We start from the raw sequence: 23,521 nt of genomic DNA on the forward strand, positions 1-23,521 counted from the left end.
CAACATCTTGTACTATGTGGTCTTACTGTGATTTTAAAATTGGTATAAGGGAGGACAGAGGGAGGCAAGTGGGGCCAGAAGCTACTTTGTCTTACTTGTGTCTTTGTCTGCATGCCCACCTTTCTGCTTTTCTCTAGTTTGACTTCCACCATATCTGTTTGTCTAGGAAGCTGCTTTTGTGAAAAACAGGGAGGAGGATCTCCATTCAGGTGAAGTCCCTCTCCTTTCATTTCAAGTTGTCATGTACATATATTTTTGGGGAGCATATGGATGGGTTTCCTTCTTATTCTTTATTGAGAAGAGAAGGCAGTACTCCTCTCCTATAGGCCCAAGTAAGGCTCTGTGCTGCGCATGTCAAGGATCCTAACAATTTCCTGTGATTATTACAAGACAGAAGAAGATTGCTAGCTGTATTAGATAAAGTGTCAAGACTACTTGCATCCATTGTCTGTTTTCATAGCATCTGTCAGAGTTTTTTTTTAATACTTGAAATAAATTGCTTTTCATATGACACTAAGAATTAAGCAGTCCCAATGAAGGGAATAGCCTTTTTCTTTGCTGTGAAAACCATTCTAGCTCTGTTTAGTTAAAATATATTGTTAATTATTAGATAGCACTAATGGGGATTACTGTGCCCAGTCAATTTATTTTCTCTCCATCAGAAATAATTTTTTTCCCAACTTTTTATTGTGGTGTTTATCTTTGATCAACTTCAAATCCCTTGCACCCTCCTTTGAAGCATAAAAGAAAAGTGTTGCTTCACACATCAGAGCTCAGAAGTATTCTTCCAAATCCTTGATCAATTGGGTTATGCAAAAGCCAACAACAACTAGTATTTACATAGGATCTTCATCTTAGTAACTGCCTTTAACATAGCATATCATTTTTACCTTCCAAAGAATCTTACGTAGATGCCATCCTTGTGTTCTCATAAGTTGGAAATAGAAGGTTTATGAAGTTAGCTATTTTCCTCAAGATCCATATTAAGTACATGCCAGAGTTTAGAATCACAATGCTGCCTCCAGAGCCTATGCTTTCAAATTCCTTGGGCTGATATTTCTTTTGCCATAAGTAATGCAGAAATGTGACCAACAGTGTCAGGTGCAATGGCTCCTTGCTATTAGAACCAATCAAGGGAAAGGCTAGACTACTCACATGAAGCAGTGGTGACCCCCGGCTCTCTCCCTCAGGCTGAACATTCACTGGAGAGGTTTTCCCTTTTTTGGCTACAATAACCTTTTGCAGACCGAACACTGTTTGCATTAGTTTCTGAATCAAAGTCAACATTGAAACTGCTTTACATAATATCTTTCTACTCCCTTACATAATCTATTTCACTCTTCCCCCCCCCCCCCGATTTTATCCTAACTTTCTGGTTCCTATGTGCAACCATTAAAAATCCTTGGTATCGGTGATGACATTTTCTGAGTATTGACAATAATGATTAAAATGTGTTTATAAGTTTTCTTTTAGGAGATTATAGTAGTGATCAATGACAGTTTGAAAGGAAAGTAATTGCCTGGCAAAATAAAGTTCTGTAGACATTTATAGATTCATTACAATTTGGAGGATACTTACCCAGGCTCATTAAATATAACTCTCTGAACATGGCTGATCCAGTGTGCCAGGGTTAAGACTCACTGAATCAGAAAGCTGTGTCTGCCCTAGAGCCCAGGTGCTGCACAAATGATAATGGCCATTCTTCTAGCCTTGCATACCTCACTGGACGCTTTTTATATAGAGTGATTACGGTCAGAGATGCCACCCATAGTGGGCCATGTTATGGACTCCACCTCCAGGTGGTACCATCTTTCTGATAGCTTGTTAGTAGTGCAACAACTAACCTTATGGACACATAAGGTTAAGAAATGTTCAGTTTCTCCTATTTGACACTTTTTTTTTTGCCTCTAGGGTTATTGCTGGGGCTTGGTGCCTGCACCATGAATCCACTGCTTCTGAGGCCATTTTTTCCCCTTTTGTTGCCCTTGTTGTTGTAGCCTTGTTGTAGTTACTATTGTTGTTAATGATGTTGTTCATTGTTGGATAAGACAGAGAGAAATGGAGAAAGGAGGGGAACAGAGAGAGGGGCAGAGAAAGAAAGACACCTGCAGACCTGCTTCAACACTTGTGAAGCGACTCCCCTGCAGCAGGTAGGGAGCCAGGGGCTGGAACTGGGATCCTTACACGGGTCCTTGCACTCTGAGCCACATGCGCTTAACCCGCTGTGCTACTGCCCGACCCCCTATTTGACACTCTTGACACTGTCTGGGCTCACGGTGGCTTGATGTGACCTTCAAATGCTGACCTGATTTTTGCTTCTCTTTTAATTGGTCATTTGAATAGTTCATTTTAATGCTATGTTTTAAAATGCTATGTTTGATATGCTAACACTGTCTTATTATTTGCCTTGTTCTTTTTGTGTTTCTCTCCTTGCATTTTCTTGCCTTAATCGTGGATTACTTGGATATTCTTAGGGAAACGTTTTGCCTTATGTATACTGTTTTTAATGTATATGTTAGTACACTTTTAAAAATAGTTTTCTTAGTAGTTGCTCTAGAGATTAATTTACCACCCTTGCATTCTGATCAGTATCCTCTCCGTCTACATCACATTGTGTCCACTGGGCTTTGGGGAAAGAGAGAAAACATTTTGTAATACTCATAAGTACTTTCCTTGAGTGTTTCACTGTGTGGGTGAATATCCACTTTATTTTTATTTATTTTATTTATTTATTTATTTTGTGTGTGTGTGTCAACTCGTGTTTAATGTAACTGCAGGGACAGGTCAACTGTGTGTCTGTAACATTGCTAGAAAGAAAGTCAGTCATCCAGGGTCCCCGAATGCATGGCGTTCTCGTAGCCCCCACGCTTGTCGTCTTTTCGTCTTTAATTAACAGAACCTGACATTCTTTACCACTAGTTGTCATTCGTCATCATACAACTGCCTTTTTAATGTTTATATCAGTATGAAATCACTAGAAATTAATTCTTTTAATTTAATAGTGTGTTTGATTTGGTTAGCTTTCCATGTTTGAGAGACTGGGAATGTGTGTGTACTGACCAAATTCTGGAAAGGGAGAACTCTCACATAAGTACCAACTACTATATTTTCCTGTTGACTGTAAATAAGGGGGGAAAAAGTAAAACAAGGAACATGGCTCAAGCTGAAATGTGTGAAGTCATTTTTCTATTTGAACATAGAGCATATTGATTGATTAAAAATATAGAAAGGATTACAACCCAGTAAACAATAGTTATTTCCCTCAAATATAGTTATTTAGTGTCAGAAGTAAATTCTCTTTAATTCGATATCAATTTTTCTTTGCTTTTTAAAACCTTATTGCCATATTCCCCTATAGTACATAGTTCTATTTTACCTGACTTTGAACTTTATATAAATGGAAACCTACATTTAAGTTATTTTATATCTTGCTGCTTTTGCTCAGTATTATGGTTATGATACTCTTTCAGCGATTTTTGAGCATGTTTAAATCAACAAGAAAATATATACAACCAGTGGGGCTAGATAGCATAATGGTTATGCACAGAGATTCTCATGCCTGAGGCTCCAAAGTCTCAGATGCAATCCCCCCACACACTACCATATGCCAGAGCTGAGCTACTGCTCTGGTTAAAAAGAGAGAGAGAGAGGAAGAGAGAGAGAGATTAAGAAAAGAAAAAAAAAAAGAAGAAAGTTTATACAACCATACAGAAAAATCAGAAAAGACTTCTAGACTTGTAAAAGGAAGATTCAAAAGGCAAAACTAGATGTAAGTCTATAAACTCATTAGATGACAAGGTATGCAAATGAAACTAAACAATACCACCATACAACTGCCAAGTTGGAAAACAGATCAGTGGGTCATAACACTGAATAATGTTGGTGAGGATAAAGACCAGGAAGACTGTCACAGGAAACATCAAAATTGAGTGCGCCATTTTGAAAAACAAATAAACAGACATTGTGTCACAGTGCAGAATGACATGACATCATTTCCTCTATGACATAGAGACGTTGCAGCTTTTGTGTGTCAGGCCTCTTGTACAAGAATGTTCATGATGGGGTTCTGCACAACTGCTCCAAACTGGAAGGAACTGAATGAATCAGTTTTGGTAGATTATTGAGACGGATTTATGTGGTACTAAAAATGACCGCTGAAACATTCCCGTTATATTTCTGCGAGTCAGCTTTGCTTTTTCTCATCATCAGTTTTTCACCATGTCCAGTGACATATTGGGACTTTCCACTAGTGTGACCTCTAAAAATGTTTAGTTTTGAATGTTGGCAAACTTGTAGTTCATCCAATTTATGCATACTTTTGATTGAAATAAACTCTTAAAGATATGTGGGCAGTTGTTTTTAGCTCAAAGAACAACACAGCAGAACAGTGTGAAGGCAGGTGCAGGGTGGAACCAGACCCTGAGATTTCACAATCTTCTAAATCAATATTAATCACAAACTGAAAAAAACATGACTTGGCAGAAAAGAGCAAAGAGAAAAGAGTGGTGCAGGGTTCACTGGTTCTTGGTGGGCCAGCCCGAGGCAATCTTTGTCCGTCATGAATGATGGCCTCCAAATTTTTACGGCAGAGTGTTGGACATTCCAGAAAAACAAATGCAGCAAAGATCTAGCTAACGCATGCCATTTGGCTGACAGGTAAAATTGCATTTGGGGTTTATTTTAGCATGATTTTGAGAATCTGTATCTGAGACATTCAAGGATGATTTGTTTTTCAAAAATCTGTGAGTATGGAAGTTTGTGAATTGATTTTTGCAAGTGTTAGAGTCCATCTCCCTTTTTTTATTTTTAATTTTTTTTTTTCAAAATGAAGGATTGAAGAGGAAAAGGGAAAAGTGTAAGCACTCAGTTTCCAGTCCTTCAAATTACTGGTGAAGCCTTCTACCTAGCTGGGTTAGACTTAGAGCATTTTAGTTGGAAAGTAACCTGGTATTAAGTCATGGCTCCCTGTAGTATTAGCCTACAACTGCTCAAACAGCAGTGTGTGTTTTCAGGGAAGAATTTATTTAACGAGGCACTGCAGGGCTGGCAAAGACATGACACGGTGCTTCCTCAAATCAGTTCAGAATATCAGCAGTGAGCCAGCAATAGCAGCCTTTGCTCACCTGCTTTTGATAGCATTTGCTAAATTTTGCAGGCAAGAGTGCTAGGTTAAAATGGCAGCATACCAGGATTATAGATACATTGGAGACTTTCAATTACATTTCCAAGAGAGAACTTGGCTTTTAAACCCAGACATGCTTTTTCCTTCAGGTAAAAACTCTTCATTCTACAGAGTAAATGCAGCATGGTATCTTCTGGAGGGAAAGAAATCTATACTATTAGATGAAGATTCATAGATGTGTCAACCTTGAGACCGCTGGAAAGACTGTCTAGCCTTATCACATCTATTTTGGTCTGTTCAAGATCTACCCCGCAATTTCTTGGATTTATGCATCTTTAATTCATCGGAGCTCATTTAGTTTCTTTCTTACCAAATATGATTCTGATCCCTGTGCATGGACTTTCTACCATTGTAGAAACAAGTTTACCTAGATTCTGTTTTGTTGATACCGTGTTTGAGCCACTGTGCACTGGTCAGACACTGGATTTTCCATTTGTATAATAATTAGACTAACTGACCCTTTATTAGTGTTTATTTATTTTCCCTTTTGTTGCCCTTGATTTTTTTTATTGTTGTTGTAGTTATTATTGTTGTTGTCATCGATGTCGTCATTGTTGAATAGGACAGAGAGAAATGGAGAGAGGAGGGGAAGACAGAGAGGGGGAGAGAAAGACAGACACCTGCAGACCTGCTTCACTGCTTGTAAAGCGACTCCCCTGCAGGTGGGGAGCCGGGGGCTCCAACAGGATCCTTACCCTGGTCCTTGTGCTTTGTGCCACGTGCGCTTAACCCGCTGCGCTACCGACCGATTCCCTTAACTAACCTTTATATCTACATTTAGTAGCTTTGGTCTGAGCTTGGTTTTGGCAATGATACCTTTTATCCTTGTCCCTTGTCAAGATGAACGCTTGAACTGAGGCTAGAATGTTTTAACTTAGAAAAAGCCCCTATTTTTCTCCCCTATATTTCATTAGCTCCATTACTTCATAGGCTCCCATGAAGTAACTTGCATCAGAGCACATTCTACATAGTGACAAAGTTAACTTGGGAGACTGTTTAGGAGACAAATATGCATAGCCATGTATTCAGCACCCAGGCTATCGCTGGAGCTCCATGTCTGCCTCGGCGGGCTCAGCTATTGGTGGATTCTTTTTCCTGGGGGCGGAGGGGGGGGGCGGCGGCCGAAAGAGACAATGAGAAAAGGAGAGACATTGGGGCACTGAGGCACTGATTGCGAATCTTTCCTCATGGAGGAGAAACCACTTCCCGTGTGGTGACTGGGGCTCCAGTCCAGAGCCCTCACTCTGTTACTTCGTTGGCTGAGTCATCTCCTGGGCCTCTTTGGGTTGGGGTTCTTGAGTTCCCTGAGACTTGTGAGAACTCCGGTGGTTATCACTGGAGTTGGGGGTACAGATCTTTGTTGGTGGGTGCAGTATGGAACGATTCTCCTCCTGTAAAAAAAATAAGAAGAGACACATGTATACATCTTCTTTCACTAGAGCTCAGCTCCAGCACATTGTGGTGCTGCGAATTAAATCGGAGACCCTGGAGCCTCAGGCATGCGAGTATTCTGCAAGGACACTGTGGTGTCTTCCCAGCTAATCTTACAAACCATTATTAAATCCCTAATCATAAAACAGTCCTGAAATGAATGTTTCTACGTGCATGTACACATGCATCTTCATTTTATTTATAAAAGGAAGGTTCAATCAATTTCATTCATTCATTCATTCATTCATTCATTCGTTCAGAAAGAAATTGAGAGGGTTAATGGGGAGGGGAGGGGGAGAGAGACGCCTAGAGCACTGTTTGGCCACTTGTGAATCTCTCCCTCCCACCTCCACTGCTGCCTCCTTGGTTACTGTGCTTGGTAACATCTGCACTCTGCCAGATATGGGGCTGCTTGGCTCCCACTCCCCCACCAGTTCCTTTGCTCAGCTTTTGTGGCCTTTGATTTGAGGGGCAAGTTTATTTCATAATGGAACACTGTCATGACTCCTCCAAAGTTAGTAGCTTAGTAGCTTAAACCTGCAAATATTATTTCAATTGCTAGTCAGTCATCTAGGCATAGTTTACTTGAGTGGTTCTGGCTCAGGGTTTCCTGTGAGGTTGCGACCCAGGTGTCACTGGATTATAATGCACAAAGGTGACGGGAATAGGAGGATCCCATTCATTCAGGTAGTTGCTAACAAGACGCGTCAGTCCTTAAGTATGTAGTTGGACCACTCTATACAATTGTTAATGGCATGGTTTTCCACAGCAAGTAATGATGAGAGAAAAATGAGGAAAAGCCCAAGATAGATGCTACATTGCTTTGTAACCTAATTTTAGAAGTTGCCATCATTTCTGCTGTAATATTTTATGAGTTTTTATCTCCAATTTTTATTGGAAGGTGAATAGTATAGAATATAGCTGTCTAATAAAGAAAATAAAAATCCTGAGAACCTTCAGAAGGATTCAGTCAAAATATAAACAACCCACCCCCCTGGTAACAGAGTCCAAGGAGTGTTGTGGATCTTGATCACTTAAATAAGCAAACTATACTTGGGGAATAGTTGACAGAGAGAAGTTAGAGAAAGTGGGCAGAGTCAATAGCCCGCGGGTGGAGACTGACATCCCTCCTCTGTAGGGGTGACTGTTTTGAGCTCAGGCACCTGAAACCTGGTAGCTCACTAGGCAAACTATATATGGAATGACCACCTCATCACAAGCTCTTTTTCCTGAGAGGAGTACAAATTTCAGGTGTGATAAAGAAACCTTCCATTACTTAATCCCAGTGATCTGTACCGACTCTATGAATAAAGGAGCCTGGCGTGGTCCGAATAAGGGAGAGAGGTCCTAAAAAAAAAAAAAAAAAAAAGAATATAGCTGTCAGCACATGAGTACAGTTTCTCATCTCACTCCTCTAGTTCTACTTCTGTTGATAATATAACAATGGGTATGTGTATGATTTGCTCATTATAAGTTGAAAACATGAATTGTTAGAAAAAAAAGGAGTAGTGCCCATGAATATTGCATGTCTGGATTCTGACTCTGAATCTTAAAAGTTGGTTGGTGGGTTGTGAGAATTTTTGGTTGGAGAGTTTACTCGCTTTTGCTAATATATTTCAATGCGACGCTAGGGAATAAATCCAGAATCTTGTGCGGTGCCTTCAACGCAAGTTTTATTCTTTATTTCGAGAGAGAAGAGAAAGGGAGTGAGTGAGAGAAAGACACCAACGCATTTCTTACCACCCAGCTGATGTCTGGGTTGAAACCAGCGCCTGGCTCACTGGAAAGCATGTGCTCTACCCAGTCAGCCATCTCTTGAGGCCTTCATTTTATTGATTTTTTTTTTTTTTGTTCATGGGCAATGCCATCTCACTCAGAGCAAGGGATGAAGGAAAGAAGAGGGGTAAAAAAGAAAAGTGGAGCTGGGTTGATGGCAGGCACTCTTGTGAGTTTAGGTGGTTTGATATTTATTTTGATTGTCCTATTTACATTTTAATTTGTATTTACATCTGACTGTAGACATATGCTTACACCTAGTCTATCCTTGGATATCTGATCTATGGTATCATTATTGTTGTTATAAGAGATTTCTTCTAATCTTTGTTACATGGATTGCTGTTAATCTGCTGTACTTTAGAAAACTTTCCAGAGCAAAGCATTCCTCTGCTACTTACAGATTAACAATCAGAATGAACATAACTACAAACATCATTTTTTTTTACTTGAAAAGCCTTATCAATAATGTTGTTGTCATTGAATGTGTGCAGTGTAAATGTGTTTTCTGCCAGCTATACGTAGCAAGGGCAAAGGAAATGGAAACTGTCTTTCTAATGGGTCATAAATCTTGAAAATGCTTTGGATTCATGGATTAAATGCCATCTTTGAAAGCATTTGATGATTTATCTTGGATCTTGAAAGAACATTTCTATGACAAATCAAATTCGTGCATTTTCATATTTTACATGAGTTTTCCAGAATATTATTCAAAGAAATAATATGGCATAGAGATAATCATTTTCTATTAGACTAATCTCATTTTCATTAAATAGTCTCTGTTAGAAAACACTCGATGATTAAGAATAAGGTAAATGTTGTATTAGAATGAGAGAATATAGCTCAAAAAATTTAATGGGCCTTGAGAAATATCAAAATGAATCCATGAGTGACTTACTCAGCTCTGTCACCTATCAGTCTATCACAATTCCTTTGTGATCTCTGTCATAAATCTCCTCTACACTTACTGCTCCTAGCAAGAAAATCATGGCGACTTTGTTGGTTTTCAGTGTCTCGGGCCACTTAGCACCCCTCCTTGCCTAAGTACACATGAAAGGCATCCATGGAAACAGACAGTTTTTCCTCTTGTTCAGGGAGTCGCTTCGGGTGCTGTGTCCCATCCTTTCCCTTGAAATAATGAACTATTTCTGAATTCCTGATCACAGTTTTGTTGTTTCATCATTTCATTTCTTCCTTGAGTCTCTAAAGACTAAGATTTTCCAATATGAATCTTGCTTGCTAATCAAACTTTCTTTTCTTGCACGAAAATTTCACCAAATTTCTTCAATTTCAGCCCCACTAACTCCTGTCTTACCTGATCCCCCAAACACCTTTGTGGGAGCCAGGGCTTAGCGCTCCTCTCCCTGCTTTAAATGACAAGATGGACTGGGCTCAGGGGGTTTGTCCAGTTAAGATGACTTAGTATTTGATTCACATTTCCTCCCCATTTGAGATTTTAGTGACACTCTTTGTGACTACATATTGTCAAAGTCGTTGGTTTTTATTATACGGTTCTAGGCTTATGAAACTATAAGTTCTGTGGGTTTTAAAGAAAAGAGGTGGATTGTATCTGCAATTGGGCATAAAATACCACATTGAGCTCTGTGAACCCTGTCTCTTTGGCTGGACTTTCAGGACTAATGGGGCCATACTTATCTGCCTGCTCTTCAATAGAAAGCTTCAACTTGGCTATCACTGAGATGAGTGAGTATCTGTTGTTGTTTTAAATGACACTGTCTTCACTTGTCTAATGTATTTTAATTCTCACATATAGGACCCCTTGATTCTATTTTTTTTTTAAAAACTTACCTCTACATAGAAGGGAATGATATTGATTTTTATCTTCAACCCAGAGTGGTATGAAGTCAAATGGTTCTCATTTTTTTTTTTAAGTTTTGTCTCCAGTTTTTAAAAAAAATTATTTATAAAAAGGAAACACTGACAAAAACCATAGGATAAGAGGGGTACAACTCTACACAATTCCCACCACCACAACTCCATATCCCCTCCCCTCCCCTGATAGCTTTCCTATTCTTTATCCCTCTGGGAGTATGGACCCAGGGTCACTGTGGGATGCAGAAGGTGGAGGGTCTGGCTTCTGTAATTGCTTCCCCGCTGAACATGGGTGTTGTCAGGTCGATCCATAATCCCAGCCTGTCTCTCTCTTTCTCTAGTGGTGCAGGGCTCTGGGGAAGCGGGACTTGAGGACACATTGGTGGGGTCATCTGTCCAGGGAAGTCTGGTTGGCATCATGGTAGCATCTGGAATCTGGTGGCTAAAACAAGACTTAACATATAAAGCCAAACAAATTGTTGACTATTCATGAACCTAAAGGCTCGAATATTTCAGATGAAGATTTGGGGTTTCCATTTTGGAAATAGCTAGTAGGCCTATTTTAGTTATATTCCAAAGGGCCCATGACTTTATTAGTTTTTTTCCTGGGCCTGACATCTGAAATGCAGGTGGATCCAAGTTATTGTCTGGGGAGATGATGTCATGGCTAGAAAAAGGCCCAGAAAGCTGTATCTGGGAAGAGAGTAGCTCCCAAATATGGGGAAAGTGTATAAATATTGTTGACCGCAAACCCCATCGATTTGATATTCAGCTTTGAAGCCTATGTAACCTCTCCGTCTCTGTAGATCTGAGCTCACATTCTGTGGTCATGAGTAGGAACGTTCAAAGCTGCCCCAATTTCAGGACCCATCTTCCTCACGTGGTAGATTATGTTGTCCAGCCTCCCTTCACTCTCATTTTATCAGTGGAGGAAAATAGACTTATATGGACTTTGTTATTCTTGAAACCCAACTTTACCCTCTGATCTTTCCACTAATTTAAAATAGTGTAAGATTTTAAGAATATAGTTTGTGTGTGTGTGTGTGTGTGTGTGTGTGTGTGTGTGCATGTGTAACTCACTGCACCCATCAACAAAGCTATATCCCTGATCTTTAGAAAACCATGTACCTTATCTCTTTGGTTCACTTGAAGATTAGATAATCATGAGTAAGTCTCCTTGCATGGCTATGTTATTACATAGATGTTATTTGGGACTTTTCAACAAGCACTCTTCATTAACATTTATCCTTCACAGTAGTACAATCCACCATTTATTTTCAAATTATTTCTCTCATCTAGTTTCTTCTTATTTTACTTCTCAATTTTCAATATTTATTTCATTTGATAGAGAAACTTTTTAAATGAAAGTTATATTTTCTTTCTTTATTTTGGACAGAAAGGAATTGAAAGGAAAGGGGGAAGTAAGGAGAGAGAGAGAGAAAAGAGAGAGAGAAAGACAGAGAAAAGAGAGAGAGAGAGGAGAGAGAGAGAGAGAGAAAGAGACCTGCTGCACTTCTTCACCTTCTTCATGTGGGGCTTGAACCTGGGACTTTTGTGTACTGTAATGTGTGCACCTAACCAGACTTGCTCCTTTAACTCCTCAGCTGCAGGAGGGAAGCTTCATAAGTGGAGAAGCAGGTCTGAAGGTGTCTGTCTTTCTTTTTCCCTCTCTACCTCTCCCTCCTCTCTCAAGTTCTCTCTGTCCTATACAATAAAATGGAAAAAAAAATGGCCACCAGGAGAAATGGATTCATAGTGCAGGCATTAAGCCACAATAATAACCCTGGAGGCAGAAGAAAAACAAAAAAAAAGCAATCCTATTAAAAATAGTGGAGAAAATATGAACAGAATATTCTCCAAAGAAGAAATACACAGGGTCAATAGAAATATGAAAATATGATATATGAAAAATACTCAAAAGTGAAACAAAGACAACAGTGAGATTCTACTTCACACCCTGAGAATATCATACATTAATATGGGCAGAAACAACAAGTGTTGGCCATAATTTGAGTTACAAGGAATCCCTCTCCACTGTACATGTGTAAATTGGTCCAATACCTATGGATAATAGTTTGAAAACTCACCCAAGTGCTAGAAATGGACCTACTCTATTATATTTTTAAAATTTAGATGGAAAAGGAAATATTCTGCCAGTATTTTCCTCTATGTATTTGGTTGTTTCTGGTCTTAACATCCAACTCCTTGGTCCTTTTTGAAGTTACTTCTGTGTCTGGTGAAATGTAGTAGTTCAGCTTCATTCTTCTGCATGTTTCAACCCTAACACCATCTATTGAAGAAACTCTCCATTACCAATTAATAGTATGTACATCTTTGTCAAAGACTAGATGCCCATAGGTGTGGGGGGCACAACCTATAATTTTATCCCTTCCCTTCTTTTTTATTTCTTATCTGTCATGACCCAAGTGTTCCAATTTCAGGATTTCTTTGGGAACTGTAACTCCTGATGTTAGAGTCACTGTGATGTCCTGTTTTCCCACAGTTTGAGTCTGTCACAGAGACATGCTCAGATTACTGTATCTGCCACCAGAAGTTAGGAGACATATGTTCCTGGTGAATCAGTGTATCTATTTGTTCTCACTTCAAAAAGAAACAATTATGTGCGGTGGAAGAGGTGTTGATTAAGTCTGCATTGATAGTCATATGGAAATACATAAAGGTGTAATAGCAATATGTTGGAAATATTGAACTTTGACGATGGAATGCATTAATTATGTGTCTCTTACAAATTTTTATCTTGACACATACTTGATAGAGGCATGTAGTACTAGTAATAATTTTTAGTGACATTGTAGATTAGAAATATTTGTGTTGGTTGTCTTGTTTTCACAAGCACTATTAATAAATCCTATCATTAAGTATTAGTAAGTACAAAGTTATTTCTGATTAAGTACAAAGTTATTTCTGATTTCCAGCCAGAAACTTGGCAAACAGATTGTTGAAAGCCAAGGTTGTTAGTTGGAAGTGTTTGTGCAGTAACTGAATATTGAGATAATTGCCTTGATGTTCTTTACTATTCAGAAATGACTTTTGAATTAACGCAGAAATTTACTTTTTTAGATTTATTTTTCCATATTTTACTTCTTTGTGGGTGATAACTACTGTAGCAGATAGTTATGATGGTTCAGTTGATCTCTCCACTCCCCTATGAAACCTCAATCATTTGACCAGATATGATAACGAAAGTTTACTACACTCAAGAGCCTCCTTTGGTGAAATGAAATCCTATGATTCTAGCTTATCTTTGAAGCTTGGGAAAAGTTACAGAGATGAATTGTTTCATCTTTCTGACCGAATAGCCTCTCAGTGAAAAAAAAAAAAAAACAATACTTTTTGAAAAAACGAGATAAAATGCTGTCTAGTGAGTCATGACTTCATTAGCATAACCCCAAAGCACCCAGGAGGTTGCACTGTAAGTGTCTCAATTAGCAATACACAGTTTGGGGATTCCCTGAGTGTGGGCTAAATATCTGCTATCTACTCTGTCCTGTGGGTTCACAGGGCCACAGGGAAAAGAGAGGACTGAAGGTTATCAAGAAGGTATAGCCAGTTTAAAAGAGGCATCTTAAACATGGCGGAAAGCTTCTGCTTCCAGAAACCAAAACTTCTTGTGTACATCCTCTGTCTTCCCCCATTGCTTTTTTTCCTTTCAATTCTGGAAATGCAAACAGAGTATTCTGTAGGGGATCAAAGCCTAGATGCATGGCACAGGTTGACCTTCCTGCACCTCTTCTGTTTTTTTCTAAGTTTTTCTTGGCAAACACTCTAAAGAAAATCAAAAGTGGGGAGAGGCTGGCAGGCACCAGAGTCCCTATTATCTTGATCATGGCTTGCTCTCTTTCCCATTGCAAACTTCAGTCTGACGTACAATTTGAAGCACACATTTTTGAATCTTCCCTTAGGGTGTATTATCCTTTCTGATAAAAGGAACTTTAGTTCTTGCGTAGAAGCGTTAGATCTGGAATAATCTAGTTCCTGGAGATTTCTCTCCCTAAATACCTAAAACAATAAGTCCTATTGCAAGGTTGGTCTCCAGTCAACAAATAGGAAGCTAGCAGCCCAAAAAGAACTAACGTTTAGGTTTACAGGCTACCTTTGCCTTACTGAGCATTTGGCCTCAGTTTACAGATTGAACTAGCTATCTGTTTTAACTAGTTTCCTCCTCATCTTTTTTTCAGAATCTTCGAGTTTTACAAACAAAGTAACTGAGACTCCACAAGATTACATAGTTTGCTGAGGTCCCCACAGTGAGTAGGATGTGGAGCTGAAATTGACCCGTGGGAAATCTGTCCCTCTACTTTGTGCTGTCTAAATACTGGTGTTAAAAACCTCTAGAATTTATTTCTATGTGAAATTACATATACATTTTATAGGTAAAATCAAGTTGTTTCCAAAGTAGTCATTAGGATTGTTCAGCCATTTAAAGATAGAATTATGAATTTTGCTGTATTACACCAAAGCAGAGGACTCTGGGGATGGAGGGTGTTGGGGGCAGGATAGGAGCCCTAGCGTGGTAGTGGAGAAGGACCTGGCTGGTGGGGAGAGTATTGTGCAGATGCCTGTCATGGTTAAATGAGAAGTTGTGCCATGTGGCAGTGACTGTACTGTAAAACATTAACTGACTCCCCAATAAAAAATTACAGGTAAACACATTTAAAAAATCAAGTCAAACTTACTGCTATAAAGTATATGCTTGAAAGCCACCTTTATATGTGTTATTTCAGTTTATTTCCCAAAATATCTTGAATCTGAAGCTACTCTTGGAAATATTTTATATCCATACATTGATAGTTTTATTCTATGAATGATACTTAAAACCTAGTGGAACCATGAAGTGTAAAATCTATTCACAAAAAAATAAGATATACAAATGATTTTAAACTACGAGGAAATGTTTATATTTGCTGCTTGTCCAGAAAATTAAAGCAAATTAATGCAACTCTGCAATGCTACTTTATGTCAGACAGATTACCAAGCATTATAAAAATACAATTCTCCATGGTGGCGATGAGTAGGAAAATAGTACTCTCATTAAATATAGGAGTTTAAATAAGGGCAGCCTTCGTGGCAACTAATTGGCCTTGATATTTTAAGAATCCTAAAACATCGGTCTTCCAGGAAATAATCAGAGATGTGAACATTATTTCTGTTCATCCTAGTGTTATTTATACTCATAAAAAAGATAGTTCTCTACCTACAGGATAACAGGGAAATAGCTGTATATGTTAAAATGTATTTTAAAGTCGTCTACAAGTTTTCATGATTACTATTTTTGAATAAAATAGCCAGTGCTACAATCAGACTAGAATACATCTGGAAGGGGCTGGGTGGTGGCACACCTGGTTGGGTGCACTCATTACTAAAGGTCAAGGACCCAAGTTCAAGCTCTTGGTCCCCCTCTACAGAGAGTCTCTCTCTCTTTTTCTCCCTCACTATCTATCTTTCTCCTCTTAATTTCTTTCTATCCTATCAAATAAAAAAATAAAATGATAAAGTAAGAAGCATGTATTCGCATCCCTGGACAAAAATATATCCCCCCCCAACACACAAATTCTCCACTTTAAGTTCTACCAAAGATCAGATCAAGTGTTTTCTTTTCCCCATTAGGGTTAACACTGTAACTCAGTGCCTCTGTAACTCCAATACTCCTGTCAGTAATTTTTTATAGAGGGTGGGAGACACACAGAGAGAGATAGTGACAGAGATCGAGGTAAAGGGAGACACCTGCAGCACTGCTCCACTGTTCAGGAAACTTGCCCCTTTTCAGGTGTAGACCAGAGGCTTGAACCTCAGCCCTCCTGCATGCAACGTGTGCTCTACTGGGCGACCCAGTCATATCACCCTATCTCTACACTGAGTGGTTTAAACTTTTCTTTTTTTATGGTTTATAGTCTAAAAATTTCAGAAAATAATGTTAGGCATTCCTAGCAATAAACACATGGTCTCAAGAGATAGTGTAAGAATTTATTGATTTGCCTCACCACAAAACCCATTTTTATAATAGCTTTGTGTCAAACAGTGGAACTTTTACAAGTAGAAATTTGAAGACTTCAGACCTTGAATTCTCCTTCTATGAAAGCTTAGAGTCCAGGTCCTAAAAATAAGTCAAATCCAAATATTCCAGATGTACTATGGATGTTGTATGCTTCAGAGGGAAATGAATTACCACAAAGAAATAAAGTTTTCTGGAGTATGTGGAGAATTTTACATGCAGTCTTGTTAGGCATCAGATAGCCACTGATAGGGAAAATATATTTTTAGTCTATTATTAAATTTCTCTTCTGCCTCACTACTTTTTTCTTTTTAAGGCTTCATTGCTTTTATGCTCATAGCTTTAACTGCTATTGTTACCATTTTTCTATCCACAATTAATGCATCGTTTCTACATGATTTCTCCCTATCGCCTGTCTTTCTTCTCAGCTGTGCAGACCACACGCACACACACACACACACACAAGCACCTGAGAAGACAGCCCATTCACCTAGCACAGCCCCAGCTCATTACTTCTTCTCTGTCCTCTGCATGCGGGCCACTCAGTCCAGTTCCCAGGGTCCTGGTCCTTCATTTTCTGATTTTCTTTTCCCAATCATTTGTGCTCCCTCCTTCGTTTAGTAGTGATCATTGCTGAAATAGTTTGATGGGTGGTGAGAAGAAGAACTTGCTTTGTCTGTCTGTCTGTGCACTAGGGTAGGGTAGGTTAGATTCTGATTACAGTGACTTAAAACAGCCAAGGTCTTGCTCTTCCTTTTTCTTTATATTTACTGCCTCTGTGCACATCATCATTTTAATTCCTGGTCCAGGCTGATAGAATATGGAATTCTGTCCTTCATTTTGAATATTGCTGCTTGCTATGGCAAGAGGGAAACACAAGTCAAGGAATAATCTCACACCAGCAGTTAAATGCTCTGGATTTGAAATGACACTTCTCTCTTCTGCTTACACCTCATTGGTCAGAATGAGTTTCCTGGCTTTCATCAAGTGTGTGTGTGTGTGTGTGTGTGTGTGTGTGTGTGTAGTAGCTCAAGAAGTGGAGATCTGGCAATCATTATGGAGCAAAACTAATAACTACTTTACCTTTACTAAAATATTTCCACAGTTTGATTTTATTAGAATCAGTTGCCATCATATTTTCTGTTTCAGATAGTGGCCTTGGTACTGGAAACACATAGGTGAATGTAATGAGACTTTTTTTAAATTAGTGATTTAATAATGATTGACAAGATTGTGGGGCAAGAGGGGTATAATTCCATACAAATCCCACCACCAGAGATCCATATCCCATTCCCCTCCCCTGATAGCTTTCCTATTCTTTATTCCTCTGGGAGCATGGACCCAGGGTCATTGTGGGATGCAGAAGGTGGAAGGTCTGGCTCCTGTAATTGCTTCCCCACTGAACATGGGTGTTGACAGGTGGATCCATACTCCCAGCCTGTCTCTCTCTTTCCCTAGTGGGGCAGAGCTCTGGTGAGGTGGAGCTCTAGGACACATTGCTGAGGTTTGTCTCCAGGGAAGTCATGTTGGTGTCATGGCAGCATCTGCAACTTGTTGGCTGAAAACACATTAAGATATACAGCAGAACAAATTGTTTAATAATCAGGAACCTGAATGCAAAAATATGGCAGATGAGATTTGGCGTCTCCAGTTTGGAAAAAGCTAGAAAGTCTATTTTAGGTATATTCCAAGGGTTCCATGGCTTTACTAATTTTACCTGAGCCTGACATGCAGGGGGGGCAAAGGTATGTCATAGGAGATGGTGTCAGAATCAGAAAACGGACCAGAAAGCTGAATCAAGGAAGAGAGTCGTTCCCAGATATAGGAAGAGTATATAAATACCATTAACTGTAAACCCCATTATTTGATCTGGGGCCCATATTTGGCACAGGAGCCTGTGAACCTCTGCATCACTGTCAGTCTGAGCTCACAGTCCATGGTCATAGCTAGGAACATTCTAGGCTGCACTCATTTCAGGACCCATCTTCCTCGAGTGGCAGAGTATGTTGAACAGCCTCCCTACAGAATGGGCTATGTCTACCACTGGTGTTCTACACTGAAGGCAAGGTCCTGTAGAGAGGCCCACAGGAGGGTTTATGATGTTGTTCCCCTGATTGAGATGACCAGTGATGGCGAGGAGGGAGATCTGTTAGAGTTCTAGGCCCATCATATCTGTGTGGAATCCCAGGACTACCTGACTAGGGCCTCAGGTGAGGGGATGACCTGGTAGAGATCAAAGGGGCCATCATTAAAGTGTGCCAGTCTCTTGCCTTTATCCAGCTGTTGTAGTCCTTACTTTGTCTGACAAGGTTAGACTTAGAGTGATTGAGAGAAATGAAGTAGGAGTAGGTGGGGAGGATATCTAGGTCTAAGTAGAGAATATTTGGGTAAGTGCTTTATGGTGTCTTTTTAGGTCTTCCTACTTGCTTGCTGCACTTACTGGGTCGCTGCAGATGATTGTGCACGTTTACTGTAAGGTCTATAATCTCCCCCTAACTTATGGATACGTGTGCTCACATGCCCTGTCCCTGGGCCTTGGTCTATATGTAAGGTCTATAATCTCCCCTAACTTATGGATACGTGTGCTCACGTGCCCTGTCCCTGGGCCTTGGTCTATATGTAAGGTCTATAATCTCCCCTAACTTATGGATACGTGTGCTCACGTGCCCTGTCCCTGGGCCTTGGTTTATATGTAAGGTCTATAATCTCCCCCAACTTATGGATACGTGTGCTCACGTGCCCTGTCCCTGGGCCTTGGTCTATATGTAAGGTCTATAATCTCCCCTAACTTATGGATACGTGTGCTCACGTGCCCTGTCCCTGGGCCCTGGTCTATATCTAGGTTCTGTAACTTTGTTAGGAAGCGTGTCGTGCAAAATGGAACTAAGAAGTCCTCTGAGCTAGGCAAGTTATTGGAATTGAAGGGCTGACATCCCAGACCTGGCGTCTCTGGACACAGTCTAAAGTGAAGCGTGGTGAGACGGCAATGGTTGCCTTGCTTTGGTTGAGATCGTCAGATGCAGGACCAAGTGGTATGGATCAAAAGAAACACGAAGGGAAACAAGCAAAGCCCCAGAGGTTCCAGGACTCTTGCCATCAAGGAGCAACAACTTTATGAGGGAAAGGAAGGTAGCAAGCTAGGAAATCATGAAGCTTCCTATGTCTAGTGCAGTAAGTGAGTAAGAGCCAAATTGTATGGGAGTGTAGATTAGAACCCATATAAGCCTGATTCATTCAGGTATCGTTATCAGCACATGCATATAGGGATGACGGATACAATCTGTCGTCTGTAATGCCTTCCTGCCAATATGGCAAACACATTTACATTTAAAATTCAATTCAGGTGGTGTCCCTTGAGAACTAGGTAAGTTTGGTTCAAACCCCCCTGCTCTGATGCTGTGGCCTATTTACATAATCATTGTTTTGCCTGAGACCCGCCCTGCCTGCAGGGTGTTGGTTAATCCCACTGGTTAGAACCTTCGCAACAGCTGCTATGGAAAAGTGCTTTGTGCACTTTTCTCCACCCCTCTCCTAGCCATTCCCTTTTCCCACTTGCCAATTCCAGTTAAAGAGATATATAAAGGCGTTGTCTCTGATCAATAAAGGCATTGCATTGTGTCCCCTCTCCACCAGGAGTTCCTGGTTCCTCTCCCGTGTGGCTGAGTAAGCAGCAGCCCAGGTTGGCTCTGGTCGAGTTCTCTCCAACCCAGAGAGCACGTGCCTGGGAAGAAACACCCTCACGCTAGCCCAGGCAAAACCCATGATTCTATGCCCAGATAAAAGGCCACGTCCCACCATAAGATGGCTCCAACATTCCAGGAGGTGGCCTATCCTCTCTCTGTCATTTTTGGGGAGTTTTCATTGGCCATAGTGTGTTTCGTAACCCATTCTGAGACCCTTTTGGTTTCCCTCAAAGAAAGCACTTGCAGAAAATCTTATTTGTGTGACAGACTTCACAGAAGGTTTGGTGGGAGAAGTTGGAAGAACAGGAAGAGGAATAAATGGGCAGAAATGAACTAACCTGTTCTGAAACTCCCCGGAGCCAACACATTAGGGAGAGGAGACCTGGAGGCCTTTAATTCTCTTGGTTCTGTGCTTGTCCTCATCTTGAGTTCATTTTCTCTCCTCAGCTCTCATCTGTTCTTCTGCTTTCTCATTTACGTATAAGCACTAGGATAGGCTAGATTATGCTGTAGTGCTGGCAACCCTTCAGACTCACTGGCTCTAAACAGAAATGTTATTTCTTGCTCACACATATCATCAGGGAGGCTCTATTTAAAATCATTCCTGCATATCAGGAGCAAATCAGATTTATATATATATATATGACACAATTTAGTGTTCTCTTATTTGATGCCTGGGGTCTAGCTAAACCCACAACATTGTGGATTTACTGGATCCTGAATTGCCCAAACAAATGTGGTTATGTCAGTGAAAGAATATTTGTCATACATTATGCTTGAATAGTACTTTTTTCTTGTAGCAAACACCAATTGGATACATCTATGTGTGTACACACACACACACACACACACACACACACCCCTTCTATCCTATAATACATGGATAGATACTTGCTTATGGGAATAGTGTATGGCTCCCTTTATAAGTCTGGAAAAAGGGCTTAGACTAGGAGAAAGCAAGTTTATAGCAGAAAGTTTTAATTTTTGCGAGATTTTTTTTTTACTGTCCCTTCATTGTTATTTGTCCATGAATTGTATTTTCTAGATATTTCAACTTCCAAGCTATCTTAGTAGTTGAATAATTTTTGTAATTTATTATATAATTTTTCTATACTTAACTTATTAGTCTAAATATATTCATAATTGGCTGTCAATGCATCCGGCTTCCAAACCGCTAAATGTGTGAGATGCTCACTGAATTTTTTTTTTTTTCCAGTGTTGTCGCTAGGGCTCAGTGCCTGCACTACGGACATTTTTTTCCACTTTGTTGTTTTTGGCTAGGACAGAGAGAGATGGAGAAAGGAGGGGAAGACAGAGAGGGGGAGAGAAAGATGAACACCTGCTTCACTGCTTGTGAAGCGAACACCTGGAGGTGGGGAGCTGGGGGCTCAAACCAGGGTCCTTACTCTAGTCTTTGAGTTTAGCGCCATGTGTGTTTAGCCTGGTGTGATACCACCTGGCTCCCGAAGTTTTAGATTCATGTTTTTAATATTTAGAAAACAGAAATAGGTGTCAACTATGTAAAAGAAATATGGATTAAATGTAATCCTTTTTAGACTTCTGTAGAATTTATGCATATGTACTCATTTGTAGGGCTAGAATGTCTATACATTTGAGAGGAGATGTGAACTAGAAGAAAGAAAAATATTTCAGGTTAGTTAATTATGTCTAGAGGTTCATCCAAGTATATCTTCCTAACTATGACACTTTTAGGCTTAAAATTTCTCAACTTGCCCTTCAACTAGATTGTGAATTAACTTTATTGTGGTGATAACTTTACAATATGTATATATACATCAATATAAATATATTTTACTTATACAATGTTATTTTTCTGTTACATCTTGGTAAACCTAGAAAAATATGAATTGTTCTGTGGGTTACTATTGAATTTAACCTCATCTTAATTTGAAATTAATATCAGTTTTCCTCTACAAAGTAAAAACCCCACAATAATAGGAATATTCTCTTTTATATATGTCGGTATTCTTAGTCTTTTGAATAGTTACTGGCATGTAGTAGTCAAGAAAATTTGTTGCATAAAAGAATGTACTTCCGTCTTCTTTCTGACACAATGATACATTTTCATGAAGTTTAAAATATCTTATAACTAAAGTTTCTATAGCCAGATCAGTGTTTTTCTCTAGTAGTTACATTGGTAAGAATATAGCACTGACAGTGCTAAAAAGTTTTATACTCAAAAGCCTAGACCAAGTAGATTAGAAGCATCCAATAGCACAGCTATATACAAGATACTGGGTACTGTACAGCAAACCATAACAAAGGGACTTTTCAAAGTTAACCCAATTAACAAATAATGTGATGATAACATTAACTATCGATTGTCTTTTTGAACCCTAAGACAGCAGGAACCTCACATCTCCACTATAGAGCCCCTATTTCCCCCAGTCCTGGAACCCTTGGATAGGGCCCACTTTCCCGTATGCCTCTCCCAATCCATATCAAATAATATTGCATCCGCCGACCACAACCTAACCAACACAACGATTGCCACCTCAACATGCTTCACCTCAGACTGTGTCCAGAGACTTCACGTGTGGAATGACAACCCTTCAGCCTCATTACTCGGGTGAGACCTTTCCTTTTATAGTACACTCTAATTTCATCTCAGGTGGTTCACTTTCTAACAAAGTCCCAAAACCTAGATATACACCAGTTTCTGTGAGAGAGAGCTTATGTTCACACGTATCCATAAACTACTGCAAAATATATACCTGAAAGCAGAAGTACACTAGAGTTTGCAGTGAGTACCCCCCAACACTTCCTCTCCACTATTCCAAGCTTTGGGTCCATGATTGCTCAACAATTTTTTTGGCTTCGTATGTTAACTCTCTTTTCAATCACCAGGTTCCAGATGCCATCAGGATGCTAGCCAGGCTTCCCTGGATTGAAGACCCCACCAATGTGTCCTGGAGCTCCGCTTCTCCAGAGACACACCCTACTAGGGAAAGAGAGAGGCAGACTGGGAGTATGGACCGACCAGTCAACGCCCATGTTCAGCAGGGAAGCAATTACAGAAGCCAGACCTTCTACCTTCTGCAACCCTCAATGACCCTGGGTCCATGCTCCCAGAGGGATAGAGAATGGGAAAGCTATCAGGGGAGGGGGTGGGTTATGGAGATTGGGTGGTGGGAATCGTGTGGAGTTGTACCCCTCCTACCCTATGGTTTTGTTAATTAATCCTTTCTTAAATAAAAAAAAATATAAAAAAGTATTATACTTGGTTTGTGTAAATATTTATTTTTTTCGGTCATTACAATGTCTTATAGTCAGTGTAAGAATGTAATATAATAAAGTACGGTATTATATATGTAACAGTTCATGCCTCCACAGAGAATTGGTTGAAGGAATTTCAGAGGAGCATTAAATTATTTGAATTCTTATAAATAAAATTTAATATATATCTTTATCAGATATAGTGATTTTAAAAAGTCTACATTTATGTCTGTTTACATTTTATCTGGTATCACAAATATTTCTCCAAGCTCTCTCTCTCTCTCTTTCTTTGTAGGGCTCTCTCTTGCATGACTTCATTACTCCCAGGAAGACTTTTTCTTTTAGATACATAGAGTTTTTCACAACAGT

The sequence above is a fragment of the Erinaceus europaeus genome, chromosome 21, assembly GCF_950295315.1.
Source record: "Erinaceus europaeus chromosome 21, mEriEur2.1, whole genome shotgun sequence".
Lineage (NCBI taxonomy): Eukaryota > Metazoa > Chordata > Mammalia > Eulipotyphla > Erinaceidae > Erinaceus > Erinaceus europaeus.